The sequence below is a fragment of the Dipodomys merriami genome, unplaced genomic scaffold (assembly GCF_024711535.1).
Source record: "Dipodomys merriami isolate MVZ:Mamm:240054 unplaced genomic scaffold, mDipMer1.0.p SCAF_209, whole genome shotgun sequence".
Classification (NCBI taxonomy): Eukaryota; Metazoa; Chordata; class Mammalia; order Rodentia; family Heteromyidae; genus Dipodomys; species Dipodomys merriami.
Window position 1 is genome coordinate 255685 of NW_027203482.1, and position 7667 is coordinate 263351.

At 41.2% G+C, this 7667-nt stretch overlaps 2 pseudogenes; both read right to left on the bottom strand.

Annotated features, from left to right (window-relative positions):
* Window positions 1-3277: 3277 nt before the first annotated feature.
* Window positions 3278-5120, bottom strand: LOC138833472 (zinc finger matrin-type protein 2 pseudogene; annotated as a pseudogene).
* A 903-nt stretch (window positions 5121-6023) lies between these two features.
* Window positions 6024-7667, bottom strand: LOC138833473 (pre-mRNA-processing factor 17 pseudogene; annotated as a pseudogene).

A 7667-nucleotide genomic window follows, 5' to 3' on the forward strand; every position in this document is an offset into this window, starting at 1 on the left:
ACACGAGTAATGAGGACATTTCTTGTCAAGCATTGTTACCCCTGCCTTTTTTTTTTCTAATTCCTTCCCTCCCCCATCTCCATTGCTCCTCCTCATTTTCAACACAGTGTCCTGTGAGTATCATTGTTGCCATGGGCCATCCTGTCCTTATTTCAGCATTTTATTATTCCCCTCCCTCTCCCCCAAACTAGATGAATGTACATACAAAGTGTAGGGTACTGAAATCAAGTACAGGGACAACAGGGGATATACCTTACGGGGAAGAACATACAAAAGAAACAAAGTCACATGGTACAATTTCTTGAGTGAAGAGTTAGAAACCCTAATGAACCAGAGCTAAGTGGTTTCTCAAACAGGAAGTCATATGATGTCAAGATTAACTGAACTTGAAAAGGCATCCGAGATCAATCTAGTGGCCATATTGTGAACAGGAGTAGAATCATCAAGGCTGACTAGCACTGGGTCAAACTAATCTAATTCAAAGCAAGATGGACCACACAAAACAGAGCCAACATTGGCAAGGAGGTAGCGTCCAGTGAGAAGGGTTTGGCTCTTAGCCCTGGCAAAAAAATTTCTGCAGAAGAGAATAAAACGAATGTCATCAACTTTTCCCCCGGAGGCCATGTGGTGCTGACTAGAGGAACATGCTAAGGCTCACAAGCCACACTGGTATTCCATGTTAGTAATGACATCACCTTATAAAGCGTGAAGTTCTGTGCATATAAAACTAGCGAATCTTTCAGATGTTTTATAGCTTGTCTCTGAAGTTTTAACACTTCCATTTTATACCTTTTAACGTAGATTTGACCTCATCTATGATAGTTTTATTCCCCCACCCAAGTCACTGTGCCATTCATTGTCTAGCTAAAAGCTTATGGGCTTACCCAGGTACATTTTGAAGATAGGAATCCCATTTCCATTTCTCCTTTGTCACTGAGTCACTATTGGTCACGTTGGATTCCTCTTAAAACCTGCTGGCCTCTATAGGAAATGGCCATTGTAATACCTGAAAGCTGACTTGGTGTACAATTTGTGTACCATATTATGAATCTGGGCTTCTTTCTGAGCTGTGCTCCTTTCCCTCTGTGTTGCTGGTGCTTCATACCTAGAGCTGCTGTGGCCTCTCATCTCCGTGTTGGTTGTATCCATTATCACCCAACATTAGGGATTTTCTGGAGACCTACAATACTCTGGACAATCCACGGAGCTTTTGTGCCAAATGAATGGGAAATAGGGGGGCAGTTAGCATCTAGGGACAAACTTGATGGATTGAGGGAGATAGAAGCCATGAATAATGGATCCCTTTATCCACCCAAGGCCAGGGATATTCTACATGGCTTTTCAGGTATTTCTACTGGAGGGAGCCACCTGAGAATCTACACAGAAATACCATCTCAGTGATGCAGACATGGACCAGCCATCCTGCAGGGCCTACCCATCCTCCTAGCCTGGGGTCACGTCCTCAAGTCCATTACGGGCATATAGGCTTTTGCTCATTGCTTTGCAGTGAGAATAAGGCCCACACAATGACTTAATAAACTTCTCCAGGCTTGTTCACGTTTTCTCATTGACCTCCTGAAGATGTGTTTTGTTAATCACCTTGTTGCTAGACTCACGTCTAGAAGTCCTGCTGTATGGACAGTGTATGTGAGAGATGAGTGTATGGGGAAAGTAGGCTTTTTGAGGGGACTAATGTCTAGAGGTCCTCCTTTTGGGGAAAGCTAAAGCATGTCGCATGTCTTCCTATGAAGGTTGAGGTGCAGCTATTGGCATATCCCAGGAGCTGAATTGAGCACCTGTTTAACTCATGCTGGCATATACTTGTGGGAGTATGCTCAGAGTTTAGCTCTTGTGGTCAACATTTGGCTCCTGAAATGTCTTAGAAAAACAATACACTATGGCCTACACTTTGCATTCCTAAAAATGGGCAAAAGGATGAGCAGGAAAGCGAGGAGACGGAAGATGGAGCCATGGCTACCAATAACCTGCTACAATATCTTGTATCTTAGTGGCCAACAGTTATATCCTCAGATATTGCATGTAGAACATGCTATGAGAAAAGGTTACAAGGCCAAGGCCCTGCTGGGAGCAGCCCTGGGGAGGAAATGGCATATCTCCATTATAATACCAGTCTTACTATGGAGTTGATGTGCCTTAATAAAGCCAAAATGGCCGTCATGGACAGGCAATTTCAAAATACTTGTTAGGTTGTCTAACCAATGGATCATAATTCAAAGGGAAGCCAGACTTGAAAGCTTGACCCTGATGGGTAATGTGTCTTTTAAATAGTGTGACACTCATTAGCTATTGAAAGTGAATTACCCCAGAAGACCACATGAGCAAAGTCATGTAGATTGCTGGCAATAAACCTCTCTACTCAAAGATGACAAGGCCAAGTTGCCACAAAGAGAAAAGGAAAATGTTCCCAGTCTCTTCTTTCAAGGGGACTGTTATACAATGAAGTAGGAGGTGCTTCACATGCCCCACAGGTACTGTCATCAGCCTTTTGCTGACTTACAATAGCTACTTAGAAGAGCGGCCCAGAGAAGTCCTTAACACTTTCTGTGCCATCCTAGGATAAACTGATTCTGGAACAGTAAACATTGATGCAGCCACCAGAACTTCCTGGCACATTATTTCACACTAAATTGGAGTCCTTTTTAGAGAAGGGAATACTCACTTCAACTCAGCTAATAAGTATGAGGGACTATCTAGAACTAGGAATCAATTTGAGACTGATACAGAGGAAAATAACTGGTATTGACAGAAGTTGATATCCAAAGGTAGAGACTGACTTCTGATGAAACTCGGGCTTTAGAGTTTCTAAAAATGATCTTAAAATTGATAAGGATGCAAAGATACAAGAATGTTACTGACTCACAACGGTGAATTTGTCCTTGGTTCATTTAATCTTCTAGGTTTATAATATGACCAAGAGTCATAAACAGAAATAATATGACTCTTGTTCATATTATAAACAGAAAACTTTGTAGAAAAAATTAGAAAGTCAAGTCTTGCCTACTGATGGTTTTGTCTCTAATTGGATTTGTACTGATGAGAACAGAGTAAAACTCATGATCCAAAGGCATGAAAAGGTGAAATATGATTAGGTAATGTCATATGAATCTGAACATCCTCTGAGCCACAAATGCCCACCCTCTAGTCTGGCCATTAACCCTCTGAAGGTCTTTCTCCAGTATCCAAGAGGAATGACTCCACCCCCCTAACAAATACGCACACCACAAAGTAAGGCCAACATAGGCCAAAATTAGGCCCATCACAGAAAGGCTCGGAAACTCTTCTTGGTGGAACCACAGCCAAGAAGCCCATCACAGCCGCCATCTCCTCCTCCTCAAATGTCAAGTCCTCCTCCACTCTCCTGTTCTTCTCCTTTTCTTTCTTGTATGCTTTAGCCTTTTCTTCCTGAGTTTCTTCATCCTTTGCTCAAAATCATAATCCTTCAGCTGGTCTTCCATCTTATTGACCAACCTCAAAGCCTTTCTTCACCTGATCCAGGATAGAACGTTCCACATGCATAGTCAGCCCAGGTTCCGTTGATTCTTTCCATTCATATGATCCAGGAAGTTGATGGAGTCTCTCACACAGTCAGACATTGCAGTAATATCCTCCCATCTCAGATGGTGGGGTTGTCTTGGTCATGACATTTGCAATCCAATCTTGGGAAGATGAGCCCACTTTATAGTCTCTGTGTTACTGAAACTCCCTCTTGACTGGCTGCCCTGGTTTTCCATCCTTTTCACTCTCTCCTGTGAGTCTCAGTAAGTTCCTTGTATTCCTTTGTCCCACTTTCAGAGAAAATACAAGATATATACATATATATATATATATATATATATATACATACATACATATATATACATATATATATTGCTTTAAAAATAGGATCTTTTCAAAAACAGAATTTTTATAGACAGGTAATCTAGCTTAGAAACAGTCAAACACACAAAAAATCCAGACTTAGAAATTATGATTTGTAATATATACAATACTGGTACTGAGCAACTATTGAAATGTGATGGGATTAAAAGCATTCTACATTTGAATAATAAAACCAGTGCTTTGGACCAAAATGTCTGAATTCCTTTCTCTTATATTCTGCCCTTCCCAGAAGATGCAGAAATGGCAGCAGCTAGGCAGTATAATTGTGTGCCTATGATTCAAAAAATACATCTGCACTTTTATTCTTTTCCTATTTTCTTTGAAATTCATTCCTATGTGACAGCAAGCCTGGTCCTATTTGCCGGGTTTCTTTTTTTCCTTTTTTCCTTTGGTCAGTTGTGGGGCTTGAACTCTGGGCCTGGGGGCTGTGTCTCATCTCTTCAGCTCCAGGCCAGTGCTCTACTACTGGAGCCACAATGCCACTTCCGGTGTTCTGAGTGGTTTATTGCAGACAAGGGTCTGAAGGACTTTCTGCCTGGGCTGGCTTTGAACCACAATCCTCAGATCTCAGCCTCCTGAGGAGCTAGGATCACAGGGCCTGAGCCACCAGCGCCTGGCTGCCAGCTGCCTTCAATGTAAAAACAGAAGTTCTCTAAGGGCAAGGAGCTTGTGCTACCAGGATAGCAGCACAAGCCTCAGCGGTGATGATCCTAAGTTACCAACACTCAACAGGATGTTGCTCTCTTAAGACAGCACTAGGAATAGCTATCAGCCAATTTTTGTCCGTGTCCTTCTGAAATACTTCAAGCCATTTAAACAACTAACATAGATTTATAAAGCAGGAGAAATAGCTTATCAGACTAAAGTGCTATTAGCGACTATACTCCAGAGGCTGTTGAGATTTCATAATCTAACACTTTTTAAACTATATTGTCATTACTAATTTTTTTAATACAGTCACTGCTTCTCAGACTGGGGAACTCTAGGTATCTTCCTTTCCCCCCAAATACTTGGAAAAAGGTTTCATTTTTTTTTTATAATCCTAAGTTGTTTTTTGGATCCACAAGCAAAATCCGTGTGCTTTTAAAGACACTTTTATGCCCTGACTTCTGAGAGGAGATTTCTGTAGTAACAGCTGTGTAGGTATGAAACATCAACAGTGATTTCTGAGGGTGTGGCCAGGTCTTTCGTGTGAACACCAATTCAGACTCATGGCTCATTCTTGTGATTCCAGCTTCCGAAATAATGTAATTCTTTTGCTTCCTGTGTACACTGATGAGGAAGTATGTCAAGGAGAAGATGTTTGGACTTTTATTTTACATTCTTTAGTAATTACAAGGATGTTACAATCAAGTTTACTGACTTACAACTAAAAATATAGAACATGTTAAAAAAAAAAGTGGAAATCATGAAGCCAAAGATTAGAATTCATTCCTCTGAATATACTGGGAACAGTAATTGGGAGACATTTTATTCTTTGAAGTGCCCAGTTTTTGGATGTCCTCACACAGACCACCAGAGACCACGATCAATGTAAGCAGCAAAGAGTCGTTTATTGCAAGCTCGAGCTTGGTCCTCCACGCACTCAGTAACTGGTGACACTAAGAGGCCCCGAGCACAAAATTAGCACAGCTTTATAGTATCAAACAAACAAGTTCACAAGTTCAGGGGGTTTCCACACAAGCGGTTACATGAGTATACATTAAATCACAGTATCTCTGTTCTTTGTCACCCTTTTAGTTGAACTGGCAAGTATATGATATCATAGTATATTGTATATAGTCGTTCATTACATTGTTTTCTCTGGGTTCCAAACCAGTAAGAGATTCTTTCCTGACACCAAAGTGATCATTTCAATAATGTCATATGGGGATAAATACAAACTGCCCAGCAACAAGAATGTCAATGGTCATTCTTTGTTTAAATAACACCTATAAAGAACAAAATGAAGTTACAATGAAATGCTATGAGCAAATTTACAAACTTTATTTGAACAATGGTTCTATTACATAAGGCCATACAAGGGATACATGATACATCAAGTTGTCATCTAACATTTAATAATATAGTTAAACATGACTTTGTATCAACAACGATCCTAGGTAATTGAAGGGCTATTCCCATTAATCCCACAATTTGATGAGACCATCCCACCCACATGTGATAACTTTGGAAGTTTCATGAGGAAGCCACACTGCACCGATGCACACCTCATCATGGGCTTTAAACCGACTGTACAGTTTTGTAGTCTTCCAGTCCCAGATGTTTAACTTTCCATTTCCATCTCCTGAAATTACATAGCTCATGTCTGGTGAAAAGTCTATCTGACAAGCATAGCCTGCAACCATGTGGCCCTTAAAAACTTTTTTCTTATTTAACCTGAATCTGTTCTGTGCTCCAAAAATTAAGATTTGGTTGTCCATTGACTGGCATGCTAACCATTTTCCATTTGGAGACAAAGTTACTGCAGGCATGGAATGCATGCTGGGCTCTGCTATGTACTTGAAATCTACAGGGATACCCCACTCCCAAACCCTAAGGCTCTTATCATCAGATGTGCTCACAAATCTCCTACTCTCATCCACAAAGACAATAGCATTGACATCTCCCAAGTGCCGGTCATATTCTTGGACAATTTGTCCACTTCGAATGTCCCACTGTACAATCTTTTTATCAGACATCCCAGCCACAAAGAGATTTTGCTTATCTTCATCAGGATTGAATTTGACACAGTAGGGCACTTTCTGGTTTGTAAACCTTGATAGACATTGTCCTGTCTCCGTGTCCCAGAGTTTAAGATATCTGTCATAGGCTGCACTAAGAAACTGTGTTCCTGCAGTGTTGAAGCAGATGTCTCTCACAGCTTTGCTGTGACCAATAGCTGTTCGCAGACAACGCTCGTCTCCATAAACTTCCCAGAGCTTAATTTTACAATCCATGGAACAAGACAGCAATAAATGGCCAGAGAGAGGAAACAATCTGACTGCACTGACTCCCTTTGTGTGTGCAGACCACACATGAATTTGTTTTTTGGGAAGGTAACACTTTTCAGGCAGTACAGATGACCTCAGATTAACACCAACATCTTGAGGTATGTGAAGGTAGGACCTCCCTTGATAGTCGTACATATTTTTAACATGGAGGATTGTTTTCTCTTCCCCAGGTTTCTCCTCTTCCTGCTTGCCTTTTTTCTGCCTCTTTGCTGTGATTTCATCCAATTCTTGTTGCTGTTCGTCTGAAGGTTTAGCTACATCTTTTTCATCCACGTATTTTGCCCATGGTCCCGAGAAACCATCAATATTAGATGCATCATTTTCTTTGAACCTTTTCCTCTTTGCTGTTTTCTTCTGGCCAGTTTCAAATACGGTTAAACCTTGATTTTTTTCAGCCTTCTCTACAGAGCCAATATACTTAGCAGACACTTGGTGATTAGCCAGTGAAGGGTCTAATGCATAACCATATGTAGCAAAAGTTCTTCTTTGCTGTTCGAACATGAAATGATTGATGTGAGCTGGCTCAGCATATCCAGATAGCATATTTCTAGGGGCAGCCATTTGCTGTGTTCTAAAGGGATTCTCTGGTCCAAATTCGGGAGCAAACATAGTCTCATAGGTAGGATTGTACCGAACTTCTTTCACAGCAGGGTCAAGGTAAACTCCAGTCTCCAAATCTTCCTTGACTGCCACCTTGGGAGCTAAGACCACCGCCAATGCCAGCCAGGGCTTGGCTGGAAAGTCCAAGTTTTTTGTCCCACTGCTGGATGCCAT